Source organism: Lycorma delicatula, chromosome 4, assembly GCF_047948215.1.
Source record: "Lycorma delicatula isolate Av1 chromosome 4, ASM4794821v1, whole genome shotgun sequence".
NCBI lineage: Eukaryota > Metazoa > Arthropoda > Insecta > Hemiptera > Fulgoridae > Lycorma > Lycorma delicatula.
The window spans coordinates 110,604,042-110,623,641 of record NC_134458.1 but is presented as its reverse complement, the minus strand read 5'-3'; the positions used below and the strand labels follow the sequence as shown (position 1 = coordinate 110,623,641).

At 30.0% G+C, this 19,600-nt stretch overlaps 1 pseudogene; it reads right to left on the bottom strand.

Annotated features, from left to right (window-relative positions):
* Positions 1-19,600, bottom strand: part of LOC142322697 (target of rapamycin complex subunit lst8-like) — a 35,381-nt pseudogene that overhangs the window by 11,630 nt on the left and 4,151 nt on the right.

The window sequence follows — 19,600 nt, the reverse complement described above, 5'->3', positions numbered from 1 at the left end:
TGATGTGCAATGAATTGTTTTGAGAAAAAAATTCATAGTTCATCTCCTGTCACTCTTTAATCAAAGTAGTTTAAACAAACATTTCCATAATACTATAACTTTTTTCACAGAAAATTCTTATTAATTAACACTATTATTCTTAAAATTAATAAAACTTTCACAGAAAGTTTTATTAATTAGCTTTGAAAGTTCCTATGAAGGAAAATGTTAATGAAAAAAGAAAAAATTAAAAATTATAGTTTATTTTAAAAGACAGATTAATCGTAATACTTAATTTTATTTAAACTTTACCGACAGTTTTTAACTTCATTATATTTTGAACAATTATTGAAATATTTTAACTTTGTGCGGTATTTAATGCACATTAAATGTTACACGACCTACAGAGTATAAAACTATTTTATTTATAATTTTCTAAAACTATTGACAAAAATGTCATTTTAATCTTTAATATTTAGGTTACCTTTATTAGTTACATAATCTAACCTGCTTAGGTCAATCCTGCCGCAAGGTACTGGTGAGACAGCTAATTACAATGTTGTCTTCTAGGTTCTTTTGTCTTCTAGGTTTGATTCCTGACAAGGATCTATTGTGGTTTCAACTTTCATTTCGTTTATTTCATTGTAATCACAGAAATTTTTTTAAAACCTTATACAAGACTATGAATAAAGACTTGTATGGTAAAACTTTTCTTGTTTTCATATTAATTAGTAATCAATTCCAAAGTTTTATCCTACAAAAACAGTGTAACTCCTGAGGTTTGAAACTTTTTATCCCCTGAGGTTTGAAATCAGCAGCTGAAACCATGTTAAATTTATTTCCACAAGTACTTTGTTCAAAAATAAATTTAATTTCAACATATTCAAATGCTTTATTATTTAAAAATATTAAGGATGAAAGTCCCTGTTATTCATTAAAAAACTAAACTATTGAAGAGCAGTTACATGTTTTTGTAGGATAAAACTCAAGAATTGATTCATTAATTAATATGAAAACAAGACAAATTTTATTAACAAACAATTCTTTATTATTCTTTTTAAAAATAAAAAGAAGAATATACTTTCTGCTTTTGGAAATATTCAGTTAAAGGAGAAAAAATGTAACTTGATTTATGTTTTAGATTATAATATTTTTAAGGTTTTATTTTTAGCTTGGAAGTGTTATTTTTATTGATAACATGATTTTTTTAAATTTTAAAATTTTTATTTAAAAATACATTTTATATACTGGACTAAACATAATTTTGCCCAATTACTGTTAAGAAAGTAGTTAATAAAAATAAAAATTAAATTTTTTATTTCATATTTTTAATAATCATCAGAGGAAATGTTAAAAGAGTCAGGCTTCTGCTTTAAGCATTCATGATAGTATGTTTTCACTGAATAACCTACTTTTTTCAAATAAATTTTTGTCCTGATTTATAAAAATCAACTAGTTTTATATAGCTTGTTAAGATCAAATCAGAAGAAAACACTGTCTTAGACAACTCCACTAAATCAAAAACACAAGGTATAATCGTGCAGCTATTCATTTAATGTTAATTGGCATCATTTACATTCAGAAAAACTTTTATTAAGGTGTTATTTAACTTGAAGAGCCCTATTCTGCTGCAAAATATAGAGATGGCTAATGTAAAACAAAGGGTTGTTTAATAAACATGAATAACATCTCAATTACTTGTTAGGGTTCTATTGCAAAAAATAAGTCCTGTCAATAAAATAAACTAGTCTATTCAATTTGAAACATACTTCATCAGACCATATCACTAAGCCAAGGAAAATCGCATCTGCTTTACATTGAATAAAATTTCTTGCAAAATTGCACCCTTATTTTAAAAATATGTGCACAAAGTATATGATTTCCTGCTGAATAGTAACCTTTTTAGTTACTTTTCAGCAGTAAGAGTTGCTGAAAAGACTAGAGCTCTTCATTATAGAAGAGCTCTTTGCTAAAATATCCTGATCAAATTATTTGTTTTCTTAATTGCAACTAGTTCTAGGACTACTTAATCATGAAGTATTTCTTTATTATTTTCAAATTTTAAATTCTATTATGCAAACTAACAGCAGAGAATAGAGATTTTTCAAGGATGGCAGCTGTATTATTGTTATTTTGACATCTAAACTGTTGTTTTCTGTAATTAAACACCATAATTCTCAGTATATAAAAAAATGAAGTAAAGAACAATTGAATAGAAGCTACATTACTTATCATGAACAACTACAAAACCAAAATTTTTGATCTGTTGCAGAACTTTAATCCACATGCAAGGGGAATTGATTTTTAGCCCACCATATTATACAAAGCAATGTTTAAATTTTATTCTATCCCTATTTTATGGCTGCAATATACATGAGGTGTGATAGGTACTACTGAAGTTTTGATCTTTTGTTATACAACCAGTTTTCAATTCATCTAGGACTTTAATATCATTTACATGCTGATAGTGTATTGGCAGTAAATAGGCATCAAAAATCCAATTCATTCTTCACTTTCTTTCTAGTATTCTTGGGATGGGATAAATGTAGTTCTTGATCACATCTTGTCTCATAACAGATTGCCTTCATCTGATGAGATTTTGGACCAAAGAAATCATATTTCTACATATAATCATATTTATCTGTTAAATTTATTATTTGCTATTACCATAAAATTAGTTTTACTATTTTATTATTTTGACTTATAAAAAAATGTTTCTTGTGTTTTAGTTTTCCTTGGTGAACTTTACTAGTAACCTTAGCAGCCTTTCATTTACAAGTAGTACTACTCAAAAATCAGCATACAGTGCTACAAGACCGTGGTCAAGAGTTTATCGGAATAAGTTAGTATTACGGTATTCTCTGATTAAAATTTACTTTGTTTTGCAGTAGTCTTGTGTAGTTAATTTTCATGTAAATGATAATTATTACTTAACAGTATTTTAAATGTATCTTTATTTAACACGTTCCCTTCTCCAGAAAGATTCAGCTAATGCCATTCATATATATTAATTGAGTCTACATCAAATTTAATTATAAGAATTAATAAATGTCTATGATTTAAATTAATATGAATTATCATTTTAAATTTTTAAGAAGAAAAAACTTAATTTATATGCCTTTTGGGGTTTGTTGCTCCATTAGTTTTTTGTGTTACAGACTTACTTGTTTGTGACAAGCTCAAACCTTCTACCTTATGTTCTCTGTTTAGTTACCTGTTGAAGGGAGCTGGATCTTTCTGGGAAAATTGCAGACTGACAACTAGAATGAATAATTCATTTCTCAAAAAATGCTTTTTTGAGAATATTTGGATAGCAATTATAGTTTATATGTTGAATAATTTCTGCATCTGCTTGTTTTACTAATCATTTCTTTTTTCTGGCAGTTTAGCTTAGCTGATCTTGTTATTAAAGTTTATTTGATTGCCTGAAAATATATTCGAATCTATGAAGAAAACAGTTTACTAATACCCCTGGTTAACATCTACTATATCTTCTAGTTAACATCTAAGTATAGCAAATTGACAATTTTGGGAGGGATTACCATTGGATTGCTAACTGGTATAGGCTTTACTTCAAAATACACTTTTTTTATAAGTACCCACTGATACAATTCAATGGCATTCATCTTCAATTGAATACTATAACCTGTTAACTTGTTAATTCCAACAGTGTACAATTTTTGTTGGAGGCAACAACTAATGATTTGAATGCTAATTAAAATTTAGTTTATAAATGTTCTGTGATAATCCTATGATACCTAAAAAAAATCACCTGTACTGTTCAGAAATTCAACAGAATGGTATGCAGGTAAGTCTGCTGTAAGTGTTATTAATTATGTAGATATAACAACGAAGTACCTTTGATATTCATTTACATTTTAAAAATTATTATGTTGCATCATTATAATAATAAAAGCGAGGTGACCCATTACCAGAGTGTTTAAGAGAGACATTCAGATTTTCTAAGTAACAAGGGTGAAATCACTAAAGTAAACTAATTGTATTTTAATTAGACTCAAGATTTGTATTGAGATCTTGCTGAATTTTAGAAGTTTGTTAAATTTATACTCCAGAAGATACTTAAAGCTATTAATTAGACAAGCTTCCTTATCAACATAGTTACTACACTACATCATGTAATTCTGCTTATGAAGGTGAATAGGTAACTGCTGAGGAATAAATGAAGAGACCAACTTTTTAAGAAATATTGTAATTTTGAAATGGAAATTTAACCCAATTTTTTATGATTCTGAATAATTTCATATTTTCTTTTAGATGGCGACAGTCAACTCTAAGTAATCCATTAGATTATTAATTAACCCCCAGTACCGCACATCGAATCTGCTTTTCTTCCAGAATTTAAAATAAAAAAGAAAAATGAAATAAATTTTGAGGTAATTTTTTTTTCTTTAAATTAGAAGTAACCAGATTATTAAACTGGTTTTCATAATACCGTGTAAAATTTTAAAATTAATAACATTTAAAAATAATTTCTATAAGCAGTAATGGTAGTAACCCAGAAAAGTTATATTTAATTAATTGTAACCTGTATAATTTATGTTTAAAGTATAAATTAACAATAAATTTCAATAATTCTGTTGTATTTTTAGTAGTTACAAAAATCTGATAATTATCTGTGAAGATGATTTTAAGAATATTATCAATGTATTTATAAGGAGCATATTTTAATTTAAATAAGTTTGATTCCATTATCCTTTGCCAATTTTTTCAGAGTAGTCTCAGATTAAAGTCAAAATGTGTAAATTTGTAGAAAATGGGTGAAAACCAAATAAATTGTTTTAATTCAAAAAGAGTCAAACAAAAAATTTTCAGTCATATTAGTTTATAATATGATCATTCAAATTTTTATAATTATATCTTGAGAAACAGTTTTCTTATTAACCTGTTTATTCAGCAATTGAATGAAGTAATGTGGTGGTTGTTTGATTTTTATAAGGTTATTTGTTTTTTTAAGGTTTTATTAGATGATTTGATTTTTTTAAATTAAGTATTGCCACAGTTTAACCAATCAAAAGTTTAACCAATTACTTATAAACAAAACCTTTAATTTTAATAAAGAAATATTTATTTTTAATCCATTTTTTTCTGAAAGTCAGTTTGAATCAATGATGTCAAATTCTGTTTCCTTCCCAACTGGACATTAAAGTTAGAAGCTCTACTCTGATGTTAATTGTTAATTTCTAACAATTTAAATGATATTTTTATATATATATATATATATATATATATATATTTACATTTTAAAGATTTAACTTAAAAAAGAAATTAAAAAGATAGATAAAAATTCCTAAACGCAGGACTTTAAGAAATGAGAAACACTCATCGAGAGCCGTTTGAATCTCAGGGTTACAGAATTTACAAAGGAATCCCCGGGAAACGTGTGATGAAGAATTGCCCACAGTTCGGAACAGGATTTGCAATCAATCTTAAAATAATTGACTCAGTCATAGAATTTAAGTCTTACTCCCCCAGGATTTCAACCTTAACCCTAAAATCAGCCAATAAATTCTACACCATAATAAATGTCCATGCTCCCACCAATGACAAAAACAATCTTAAAAAAGATAGAGAAGAGATGGACAAATTCTGGGAACTTCTTGACCCAACTGCAAACAACACAAATAAGACCCACACCAAGATTTTAATAGGGGACTTTAATGCCCAACTTGGTAAAGAACGAAGATATCATGATATTATCGGAAAATGGCCTGCCCAGAAGAAAACTAACAAGAACGGCCAAAGACTTGTCGAATTTTGCAGAAACCATAATATGATCTCAAAATCCACCTATTTTATGAGAAAAACAAACAAATTGAAGACTTGGAAACACCCAGATTGGAAAAAAGGGGTATGGCAACTCGATCATGTTTGCATGGACCGGAAATATCACAAGGAGATTTATAATGTAAAAGTCTTGAGAGGAACAGATACTGGATTGGACCATTACTTAATTAAAGTTAAAATAAAATTCACCCCGCATAAAAAGAAAAAATCCCAACCTAAAAACAAAAGAGCTTATGATCCACATATATTAATAAACAATGCCATCTTTGAAGAAACAACAAAAAAAATCAAATTAACTAATAATTTAAAAGAACTGACATCCCAACTGAAAGAAATAGCTGAAGAACTAGCCCCTATAAACCCAAGAAAAAAACACCAATGGTGGAATGAAGAATGTGACAAAGCATTCAAAGACCGACACCGAGCTTGGATCAACCACCAAACCCAGAAAACTGAAGAATCTAACCATGAATTCACCAAACAAAGGAAAATAACTCAGAAAATTATAAGAGGAACCAAACGACAAGCCCAAAAAACTTGATTCAGCAAATAGAAGAAAGTTCCAAAAAAACTAACTCCCGAGATTATTATAAAATTTTTGGTCAGGCTCTTCAAAGATATGAACCACCCACCCTTATGCTGAGAGGAAAAAAAGGAAATATGGCCCACACCAATAAAGAAAATGCTGAAATTTTGGCAGAAACCTTCAATAAACTCCTGAACTGTGACGACTCCCCAGAGCTTTTTGAGATTGATACTGAAACTCCAGTTAAAACTTCACCGGTAAATATCAACCTGCCAACAATTCAAGAAGTTCTCGCAGCTTTAAATGAAATAAAAAACTACAAAGCAAGCGGAGAAGACCAGCTTTTCGCAGAACTCTGGAAACACTCATCAGTTTATTCAGTCAAAACTTTCCTACATCTATGCCTCGTGAAAATATGGAACGAAGAAAAACTTCCAGAACACTGGACCACAGCCCTCATTCATCCATTACATAAAAAAGGGTATAAAACTAATCCGGAAAACTACAGAGGCATATCTCTCCTGGATTGCACATAAATCCTGTCGAGAATCATATACAACCGATGCAAAGACCAACTTGAACTGGAACTTGGGGAAATACCAAGGGGGATTTAGGCCATGGAGAGGTTGTCCGGAGCAAATAATATCCCTAAAACTTATGATGGACTTATATAAAAGACGGAAAAAACAACTAATAATCACCTTTGTCGACTTTAAAAGGGCCTATGATTGTATACACCGACCATCCATGCTGAATATTCTGAGAAACCTGGGCCTTCACCCTAAACTCGTAAACATGATAAAATTAACTTTTTAACCAATACCCAGTCCAGAGTGAAATTCAGAGGTGAACTCTCTCAACCCTTCTACATAAAAACTGGATTGAGGCAAGGAGATGGCCTCTCAGCACTCCTTTTTAACTGCGCCCTCGAATTTGTCATGAGAAAATGGTATGAAATAAATCCCAAAAATATAAAAATGGGTACTAAGAAAAACTCCATCACACTAAATTGCCTAGGATTTGCAGATGACCTCGCTCTTTTAGCAAATAATATTCAAGAAGCCAAAACGCAAATCATGAGCCTTCAAAACCTAGCACAAAAGATAGGGCTTCATATCTCTTTCGAAAAAACTGAACTAATGGCCATAGATCCTCTGGTAATAGAGCACATTACGGTAAACAATCAGAAAATTAAAATAGTAAAACAATTTAAATATCTAGGGGAAATAATAACTTATAATTTAAATGAAAAAGTGACATGGCAAAACAGGACAAATAAAATGATTAAATCCCAAAAATTAACTTGGTCAACATATAACAAAAAATGCCTTTCTGCTAAAACAAAACTTAAACATTATAAAACTGTAGTACAGCCAGAAGTCACCTACGGAAGCGAGACCCTTTTCAAAATCACTCAGAAAAACCGAATTGAAAAAATTCTGAAAATAGAGAGGAGAATTGTCAGAACGTGTATCAATAAAAAACACCAAAAAGAAGGCCAATGGTGGATTGTGCCAAATGAGGTGGTGTATCAAGAAATAGAGCCTGTTACTGATACTATGCGGAAAAAAAGAATCTCTTTCTTTGGTCATCTCATACGGACACCGGAAACAAGACTGTCAAGAAATATCATTGAAAAGCTCTGGTTCCAAAAGCTAGAAGTAGGATGGATCAAAGAAATTAGAGAAGATATGAAAGAATTGGGAATTTCCCTGACTGACCTACAGAATAAAACTGGAAAAATTACAAAGCTAAAAGACAAAAGCAATAGATTTAAACTAAAGACAGACAAACGACAAGGTACAACGAAGAGGGTATTTACGGATGAAGAAAAGAAAGCAAGATCTGAACGGATGAAGAAATACTGGGCAGCTCGGAAGAGTAAAATAACATGCTTTTCTCAGAAAAGATCCAACTAAAATTGACTTAAGTGGTCCCATGTTGGCCGTAAAAGCATAATAATAATAATAATGGAGATTATAGTAACATTAAAAAAAAAATTAAATGAATAAAAATGTATGTACTTTCTACACAGTATTATAATTATTTTCTGAATTTAAGGACTTTTTATAATATCTTTTTTGAGTGTCTAAAGTTTTATTAGTTCCAACAAACAAAAAAAAAAAGAAATTAATTCATCATCCAAAAGCAAAAAAAATAATTCATTTTATTGTAAAACTATTCTGGAGGTAAATGAATTTAAGTAGCAACTGATAGATTTTCATAACAATATCAAAGTGGTATAGATAATTAGGTTGGTCATGTTCTAAAATTCACTTTGTTAAATTAAGTAATTTTGTGAAAATAGCTATTTATTACAGTGTGATATTTTAACTGTATAGAAATAATTGTATTTTTCAGGATACACAAGTTGACAAAACTGAATTTATAAGAAAATGTAGACTTTTAAATAATTACTCTTACATTTTACTTTCAGTTTAGAAAGTTTAACAAAATTAAGTAATGACTTACATTTTACCCTATAACGCAGTAATAATATTAATTATTTAATTACGTAAATTTTAGTTATTTACCTAACTAATTATAAATAACTTAGTTATTCATGAAGAATAGTGCATTGAATTTCAACATAGAGCATGTCTTCCTGTGCATGGTATTTTTTTGATTGAAGGTGCCCTTTGGTTTAAAAAAAAATATATTTAAATTATCATGAAATTATTAATCTTTCAATTAAATTAATTCTACTCAGGCTCCTAATGCAGATGAAGCTTACAAATTGTCTCCTTTGAAGATCCATTATTTTTATGCTCATTATAAATTCAGTAATTTTTATTTGATTAGGGCAGTTCAAATGCTTACATGTGTAAATCACATTGTACTGAGATGCTGAAAAAGAAGAAATGTACATAATCTCTTGAAGAATCAGATAGCAGTCATAAATGTTGAAGATGAAGAAAGAAAGGCTCTTTATCAGGAGTGAGACAAAAATGAAGTCTGTTTCCCCCCCATATTGGAGAACAAAAAAATTGAGTGGAGTAACTGTTTAAGGAGAAAGAATAAAAATGTTGAGATTTGCGGATGTCATTATTCTTTTGGAAAAAATTAAAATTGTTAGAAGAAATTTCAAATAAATATAATTTTCAAAAAGAGGACACAAGTTATTTGAAAGCATAAGTTTTATTGTAATAAAAATAGAATTTAATAACAACTGAAGATGTGGGATACCACGAAAACCGGTTATTAGAAATCAATAAGGTAAGTTTAACTTATCTGATTACTGTATTTTGGTGATTTATATTTCATATAATATTAAATATATTTAAATTCACTGTAACCATCAGATTTATCCATAACAATTCTGCACTGTATAGAGATTGATTATTTTTACACATTACGGTATCCAGTAACCTCCTCATTTCCATTATAATGCTATCTACCACTGTAATGAAGAACACAGTATAAATGGCTCCTTTTGCTCTCTTAACACTCATATACAGTTCATATAATGTTCTACACTCCTATAAAGTTCTAAAGACTTTCTTGGTTGGATAGCTGAATAAGCAGTTAGAACTCATAAAATTTACAAGAAATTAATTTAAACCTTTAGCTGATGTTAACAGTAGATACTGAAAGTCTACCCCTTTCTACAGACCAAATGTTCCCCATAACTGAAAGTACTCTCTCAACTGGAGCAGATGTCCCAGGCAAAGACATCGCAAACTCAGTCATTTTAAAAATATTGCAACATCTTTCTTTTGAAACATCTTAAAAATTGCTTTCCACTTCTTTTCAAAATTATCTGGTACTTTTTCAGAACTTGAACCACAACCTATCCTTTGGTTTTGAATTACTTGGTTCAACAATGTACATTCATCAAATAGGTCATCAATATTTATGAAATCTTCTATAATTTCATTAACAACTTGTGCAGTCTCTTATAAATCAGACCAGGCAATTTCAGTTTGTATCTATCCACTGAAACCTGCTAACTATTTAGTTCTACACAAGTACTGGATACTAGAATGATAAAAATTGTCTACGCTTTGTTACTGAACATCATTAGTTTCTTCTAGAGTGCATAGCAATTCTTTGGCAGAAGATTGTATAAATTTATGGGTTTTTCTTTTTCTGAAGTTGACAAATTAATTCAGAATATGTCTGAAATGCTTCTGTTGCTTCCAATTTCAGAACTACATTATTAAATAACTGTAGAGTACCATATAAAAATGTCAGAAAGTTAAATTTCTAGATTTTCAGAAAAATCAAATAATAATTTTGGGCATTTGTCACAAAAAAGAAATATGATTTTAGGCCATCAAAAACTGAAAGAATTCTTTCTATTGCAGGTAACAAACCAAGGAACCTTGTGCTGCTATGAGATATACTTTTTCACAAATTCACAGAAGTTTCGTTACTCATACAGGCACAGAGAATCACATGCTAATTCATAAAATAGGTCTACCTACGTCACTTAAACTGAATACATTTGAATTCCCCTTTCTCTTCAAGAAAATTACTGTTATTACCAGCAGTATAACAAATCAACTTTTGTTCAAGCTTGTCTTTTTTCACACACTGCAAAACATTAAAAGATTAACTTGAATTCCAGGCTGAAATATCAATTGGAACAATGTTTTACTTCAATTTAAAACAGTTTAACGATGAATTAATTCATGAAACAGTTTAACGATGCAAAATTGATGTTTTCCAAGAAGGCAACACATAGCAAAATATGTTAACAATAACTGCCTTGGTATTGGTTCTACCATATGAAAATTTTGGGTCATATAATAACCTTTTAGATGTGCATTTTGATGTTTTGAAGGTTTTGTGTCTACAGTGTGGTATGAAAATGCAGCTTCCTTAGCAGCACATTCCAGATCAGTTATTGTTATTCCCATTTTGACTTTTTGACTTTAAATCTCTTATGTTTGCTTAAGCAGTATCATTAATAGCACTATGTTTAGCTGTTTTCATCTTCACTTTCCTTTAGACAGCCTCATCTAATGTTGAATGTTCAGAATCAGAGATCACATAAGCACTATTTTCTGCAAAGTTTGAACAGTTTACAAAATATATCGCTGAAACTCATGTTGAAAATAAATCAAGTCCAAACAAATTCACCACAAAAAGAAAGAAGAACATTTTTTGTATAACCAAGTTTTTAAAAATATTAATGTTACATAAACACAATCTTACTGTTATACAGTCAACGTACAATTGACAAAATTTTACATGTTTATATCATAAAACATGTTTATATCATAAAACTGGTGTTTGCTGACACCAGCCTTGACACTGCAGGCCAGGTCCACTTTGATTCTGCAGCATAAGCTGCATAGAGTGTTATGGGTTAGAATGCTTAATTATTTCAGCCATGCTTCTCCTGTAGCCCCAGCATACACATAGGGAGACAGTATGCACAGTTTAATTGCACAAGCTCTCCCATTTTTGAAACATGGCCCCACCATGCTAGTGCTCTGTTACATGTTTATATCATAAAACTGGTGTTTGCTGACACCTGCTGACACCAGCCTTGACACTGTAGGCCAGGTCCACTTTGATTCTGCAGCATAAGCTGCATAGAGTGTTTATGATAAGTGCATACCTCCAAATTGTCATTTTGGCCTTTGAAATAACTCCGCAGTAAGGAATGCAGCATTGGATTTCCATCTATCCATACCCTAATTCCTGCTGACGTTTCTGACCCTAAACAAGGATTGGAATGAGCTTTTTATCTGCTCAAGATCATGAATATTTGTGCATCTTTTTGGATGAAAGCTGCAGATGTTAATGAACTTTTATTGATTCTATTCTCAAATTAGCTATTGGATAATCCAATATATAGATAATTTGAGAATAGAAACATTTATCAATAAAAATTATGATAATTTCTTTAAATTGTTAAATAATAAATGTTAAATAAAAACAAGCTAGTAAATATTTTAATTTTTTTATTGATGATTTTTGTATTTATTTTTATAATCCTTGTTACATTTTATCTTATTAAGATCAATTGCAAACCTATTTAAGTTCCTTATTTGCTAGTAAGCAAACCCAAGGATTTGCTTGCTTACTCTTAGTTTTCACCAGTAGTAACTTATTACTAAGAAACTACAGTTTCTTTGAAAGAAACTGTAGTTTCTTAGTAATAAGTCACAATAGAACTGGTGACTGGATCTGTGAATATTCTAACTTCTTTATCTTGAAAAAGTATCTTTATCTTTATCTTTAAAAGTTTGTAAATATACCTTTTTCTACTAACAGTGAGTTTACTAATTGAAATGTCAATCTAGGTTTAGATTCTAAGTAACATTTTTTGTGATTATTAATTTATATTTTGCTTTATTGATTTCAAGTCTTCAAGTCTCTGCTTAAAAAATTATACATCAATTTCATAAGTGATGAAGTAAATCTTTTTGATAAGTGTAGAAGTAAATCTCATTACTTATACACTAATCAGATAAAACATTCAGGACAGATGAATACTCTTGAATTGCTGGACTCGTGTATTTATACAATATTTTAAAGTTAATGTATAATAAAAATAATAAATGAACTTAATGAACATGAGTTCAGAAGTTCAAGAGTATTCATCTGTCCTGATTGTTTTATCTGATTACTTCTACACTAATCACTTATGAAATTAATAAATTTAAATGTATATAAAAATGTTTTATACATTTGGACATTTTTCAATCTGCTAACAAGCAGATTAAAAAGGTAAATAATTATTAATTAAAAATAGTTTAAATTCTTTTTAATACAAAATTTATGAATTAGTTTGACTTTCAACTGGTGTCATCTGATCGCAAAATGCTAATGCAGTAACAGATTTCTGATGTCCACTATATTCACGTTCAGCAGTTCCTGTTTCTATATTCCATAAACGAGCTGCACCATCAGATGAAGCTAAAAAGAAAAGTTTAATTGAAATTTAATGATTACTACAAATTTCAGAAAAAAATTGTATTGATAGAGTAGATACAGAATATAAGATCTAAATGTTAATGAGAAAATAAATTATTCATCCAACTGAACAAATAAAACATGAGTTTTTTAGTAGACGAGTCATAAAAGTAAATGACTAAACGTAGGTAACTTGTTATTTTTATCTATTTTTCATTAATTACGATTTATAACACTAAAATGTGTAAAATCATTTTTCTAACCAATTCATAAAATACTACAGTGATTCATTTAAAAGTGACCTGTCTACAGTTATTTGCACAGGCTTAATAAACATACCACAGCAAATCAATAACTTTTAATGAAAATATATATTTTATAACCGTCTCAAAAATATATAGTTCCATAGCTTTCATGAACCAGTACTTTTCATAATGAGAGAAACTATGCTTCATTATTTTAATCTAAATCGCTTATCAATTTGTATTTATATTAACTGATTACTGCAATCATTGTCCATGAATAATATGATAAGGCTTCGTTCAAAAGTTTGTACTCATGTACAACATGAGAAAATTTCCTTTATTAATTACATTTGCCTTCATTCAAATTGTTGAAACATTCATTTAACTGTATTTCAGATCAAACTTATCTCTAAACTTTTTCCTTATTTTCCCCAAACTATTAGGCAATTTATAAACCATAACTGCCTTTATTTCTGTTTCTCTAATACTATTATCCTTTGACTCTTCATTGACCTACTCTTCATTAATCACTATGTGATTAAATATATCAATTTTTTATAAACTAATTTTAATTACTGATCTCCTTGGCAGACTGGCAAGCATCTCTGCCTTTCATCTGAGATCCTGGGTTTGAATCCTAGTCAGCATTGGCATTTTTCATATACTACAAAATTTTCATTTCATATTCCCACTTCATGCAGTTGAAGCCATGTTCTTGGAAAGTCCAACTGTGGGATGTTCCTGATGGCACGGCTTAAATATCATTTTATTAAATAAAATGATTTAATGTTTAAATCAATGATTTTAACTATAGCACGCACACATGTATTTAATTCGTGCAGGGGTGTGGTGGTGCAATTGGCACTAATTAAAACTAATGTAGTTTCACCACTTCAAGCAAAATTTGTTTTATGTAGGTTTAACACACCCACACACACACCCACACCCACACACACACCCACACCCTCCCCACACACACACACCCCCACCACCACACACCCATGTATTTTTTTAAAAAATACTATACATAAAGGACATATCCTGACCGATTTATTCCATCATCAATGCCCATCCCAGCAAAGAAACTACTGATAAAATTGATGAAAATTTCTACATTTTTAAAAATTTAACCTTGAAATTGGTAAAAAAGAAAATTTATACATTAGATGGGATATTCACTAAATTGGGGCTAGTAAATATAATCAATTTTTTTAAGTGGTCTGACCATGTATGACAGTGGTTCAACTAACACAGTCACTGTTACAGTATGTACAATGCAACTGCCTTCAGTTACTTGACTAAAAAACAAAACTAAAAGTCAGGTAAGAACCAGGCTAAATACATTTTATTTTTACTCATATGAAGTATGGGTAATATCATTTATAACTAATATTTTTAAGTTAGAGGCCAACTGTTTCGAAACAGTCTGCCGATAGTTTATAAACTGAACAAGCTTTATTATTATGAATTTAATGAACATAGGAGGGTATAGGAAGCAGAGGCTGCTGAATGACAATTTAGTGAATAAAATTGGCGCTAGTAAATATAATTGGTGGTCTGACCATTTTTTTTAGATTTTCCAAGTAAGAAATGAATCCAACATGTGTCATGATATGGGCCAGGATGGGTCATGTTACTTGTACGGACCACATTGTTATGGTATGAATGATAAATGATTAGTTAAGGCGACTAAGAGTGGCCTTAACTTCAAGAGAAGGGCACCCCACAGAATGAGTGTGGATCACAGGAAGACTGGGGCTCTAGCTCAATTTTCTCTTTAATGCACCATTTTTTTAACAAACAATTTATGGTTTACAAGCATTACCATCCCCATTGAAACGACTACTACAGAGCCCCAACCTTACAACACCTGACAAATTATTGTGGAGGAAGCGTTTTAAATCATAACTCAGAAGATAATTCACCACATATCAGACAGACACCACACCTGGTGACAAATAGATCTGTGCATTTGGCACGATTGCATATACACAGATACACTGTGTATATAAATAATGTATATACATAATGTGTATACACAATGTATATAAATATGTACAAAGTCCAAAATATATATTTTCCAGAGTTTGTTGGACTTCTCAGACATATTACAGCGCAAAAGATAACTCATAAAAATAAAGTTTAGAATTTTTATCACGTTCATAAGAATTGATGAAAAAAAATCAAACTTAAAATTCTGTAAAATAACGTAAATACTTGCTTCTTAATTACCCGAGATCCCATATACAAGCACTGCAGTCTTCACCAGTGTACATCCATTTTCCATCCTCTTGGAAACCAACACCAGTAACATTTTTAGAAACTCCATAATTAATGATAGCCGTTGGATTGTTAGAACCAAGGTCGTACATACAAATATGTTGATGACCTGTTACGTTAAAAAATTTGAAAAATACAGTTAATAGCTGAATATAACCGTAATAATAATAGCTGAATTGTAATACACACTTTAATGTAACAGAACAAACATCACACAAAGCAATAGTTTTTTTGCAATAGGAGCTGCTCACTTTGTAGTTTCAATCTCCTGCTACTACCATTCAAAAGGTTGTTGACCCACACCCTCATTTTATATCAGTTACCAGTATTATGGAGTCATTTGCTAAGTCAATGCATCTAAAAACGACATTGGTGAAATTTTTAATAGCAGAAAAAAATGAATGCTACTGATATTCATCACCTAAAAGCTGTTTATATGATGAAACTGCTAATGAAAGTATAGTGAGTAAGTGAAGAATAAGAATTTTATGCATCCGAGCTGGTAAAACAAATATTGAGAATGAACCTTACAGTGGTCAACCAGTTTGTAGACATTAGAAGCACCAAAGGAGTGCATCACATAATGCATTGTCACCCAAACAAACATATCAGAAGAACACGGACACACATTATCATACAACTGGGCGACCATAAAATCTGTGTGCCATGCAATTCACAGGAAAGATTGAAAACTGAAAAGGACAAATAATCTGTGACTGGAAACTGAAGCTATAAGTAAGGAAAAATGCAAATGGCAAAAGTTGTGTTAGGAAATTTGTTCCTGTAGATCAGAAAATTTAATAAGTTCACTAAATGCTGTTAGCATTTCTCAGTGGCTAGATAATGCCACAAAAACATTAATAACAATTTTACAAAGAGTACATAAAACTATTAATTCAATATACAAAGACAATATGAAATTTACAAGCATACAATATTTGACAAAAAAAATGCTAACAGCAAATAAAACACAGATCAAATATGTCATTTGAACATATTTGAACTAGTGTTTATTTGAACATAAACACTAGTCCCTGCAAAACCACTGATAGCTGCCGACAGCCATTGTAAGCTGCATAATAGTTAAAATGAATCTTTAAAAATCACATTTTGTCATCCTGATCAGCAAAAACAAAATAGTATCAAATTAATAACAAAAAATTATTTACCTGCAGCTGCTAGTAACTGTTTGTCTGGTGTTATTTCAGTGGCATTTACTTGCTGAGGAAAATATTAAGGAACAATAAATACTTTAGTACTATGGAAAGAATTTTTAGTTAAGAAATGAAATTAGCACAAACAACGTGTGTGTTTTAAAAAGATGCGATATTTTTTATTGTATGAACGTTACTGTACCTTTGTCCCTTGATTACATGCAGCTATCTTCTGTAATTAATTACACAAGTTAATCTATGTTTTGAACTAATCTAAGAAAATATGCTCAAGCAACTTTATTTGATTGGATATTTGGGCATTTTAAATTCTTCTATCTCCATAATCTTTTCTTTTCCTATTTTTACATTCAGTGGTCCATTTTCTTTATTTCTACATTTCATTACTTTCATTTTGTTTATTTTCATGCGGGAGTTCTTGCGTAGAACTTCATCATGTAAATCTCTTACTTACTCTCAGCTAGAATTGCTATATCAGCAAATCATAGCATCTTTATCTTTTCACCTTGTACTGTTACTCCATCTAAATTGTTCTAACATCATTAACTGCTCGTTCTATGCAAAGGTTAAAAAGTAACTGGGATAGGGAACATCCTCTAAAATTATGGTTTTTTTTATATAATTACGGCTTCTTTGATGTATTATTGTTATTATCTCTATTTGAATCCTAATTTTTTTAAAATGCTGAACATTTTATTCCAGTCTATGTTAGTGAATGCCTTTTCTAGGTCTTTTAATGCCAAGTATGTTGGTTTGTTTTTCTTTTTCCTTCTACTATTAATCTGAGCGCTAAAATTGCTTCCCCTGTCCTCATACTTTTCCTGAAACCAAATTTGTCTTCTAACACTTCTTCCATTCTCTCAATTCTTCTGAACAGAATTCTAGTTAAGATTTTTGGTGCAAGACTAGTAGACTAGTTAAGCTAATTGTTCAGAATTTATCTGCTCCTGCTTTCTTTGGTATTATGACTAACATGTCTATTCCAGGAGCCTTTCTGCCATTTAACTCTAATGCTCTCAGATCTAATTCAGATCTCAGTATTGTTTCACCCCTTTCATCCTCTTCGATCTCCTCTTCTTCCTATTTAACACCATTTTCTAATTCATTTCCTCCGTATAACTCCAATATATTCCACCCACTTGACTTTGCCTTTCATATTATAAATCTGTGTACCATCTTTAACACAATATTAGATTTTAATATTAGATCTGAAAAATCAGATCGGTACGTTTTACAGTGGGCGAATGCAATCAAGAGCTAAACGATTTAATTTCTGGATAACCAAGATCTGGTCTATCAAGAGTACCTGAAGCATTAAGCACTCAACCTGCTGAATATACATACATTGTTTGAATCGTGAAAATCAGACAAGCGGTTGCCAATTTTCCAAATGACGTCCTAAGGGCACTTGAAAATACCTTCTAACAGGTACTACTAGGAGCAGATGGGAGTGATGAAGGGGAGTGAAAAAAATTTTTTTTTGACTAGGACCAACCATTTGAGATATTTGCGATTTTCATCCAAAAATTCAGATCTAGAATTTTCCCAAAACTTCAGTTGCTGCTGTACAACATTTCTCGTAGCAACTATATACCCTAATATATATCTCGCTTAAAATTTCTTTCACTAAGAAAATATGCACGTAAATGAGGTTGCATAAGTTCAAGGGGCATTTTTCCACTTAGCAACTCAGGGGTATCTTAGCGACTTGAAAATGTTGCTAAAACGTGTTGCCAGGAGAAAACTTCTAAGCAAAATTTCAGGGCAAATAGATAAGCAGAAGTGCTTCAAAATCGACAGTTCTGTACCATGAACTCACATACACCAAGAGAGAGTTAATATAATAGTGGTAAAAATAAGTTAGCTAATTATATGTGTATTGTTTTATTCAGTCATGAATTTATGTATTGTTTTATATAAATATAAGACTAAAAATAATTTAAAAATTTATGATTTGAATTTGTTCATTAATTGTCAGAAACATTAGTATAAAAAAATCAGATGTGGTCACCACATGACTTCCTTGTGCACCTATTAAATTACATTACTTCAAAAAAATTTAATGAAATAAATTTTTTTTCATTTTTAAGAAATTATAATATTTATTATAATTATAATATTGTATTAACAGAGGTTAATTAGATCATTAATAAATCAAACATATTTAAAAAAAAATGTTTGAAACATTTGAAAAAGTCTAATTTGAACCCTTGTAAGATCCAAATATTTCATTAATTAAAATTTCACTTGGCTATAACTCGAACCAGTGAAAATAAGTACCACTTATGATACCATTGAAAAGCTCTCATCAAATAAGGGCTTATTGCTGAAGTAAAGAAAAACTTCCAAATTCCAATTTTTTGGGGATTTTGGGATTTTTTGGACACTTGGTTCAAAAAGAGAGGTGCACAACTAGATGTTACAACAGTCCTAAATTCAAAATTTCAACATCCTGCAGTTAATCATTTTTGAGTTATGCAAGATACATAAAAATGGATAAATGGATATTATTATTTTTTGGATTATGGATATATTATTTTTTGCGGTCTCAATACTTCCTTTACTTCGTACAAGGAAGTAAAAACTTGTACTAAATAATAAACAAATTAGTATAAAAAAATTACTACAAGACTAAGAAAATTTATACCATATCTATATCGTAAAATTTATTATATTGTTATGTATACAGTCTTCCACAAGTAGCATATTATAGCCCCACGCTA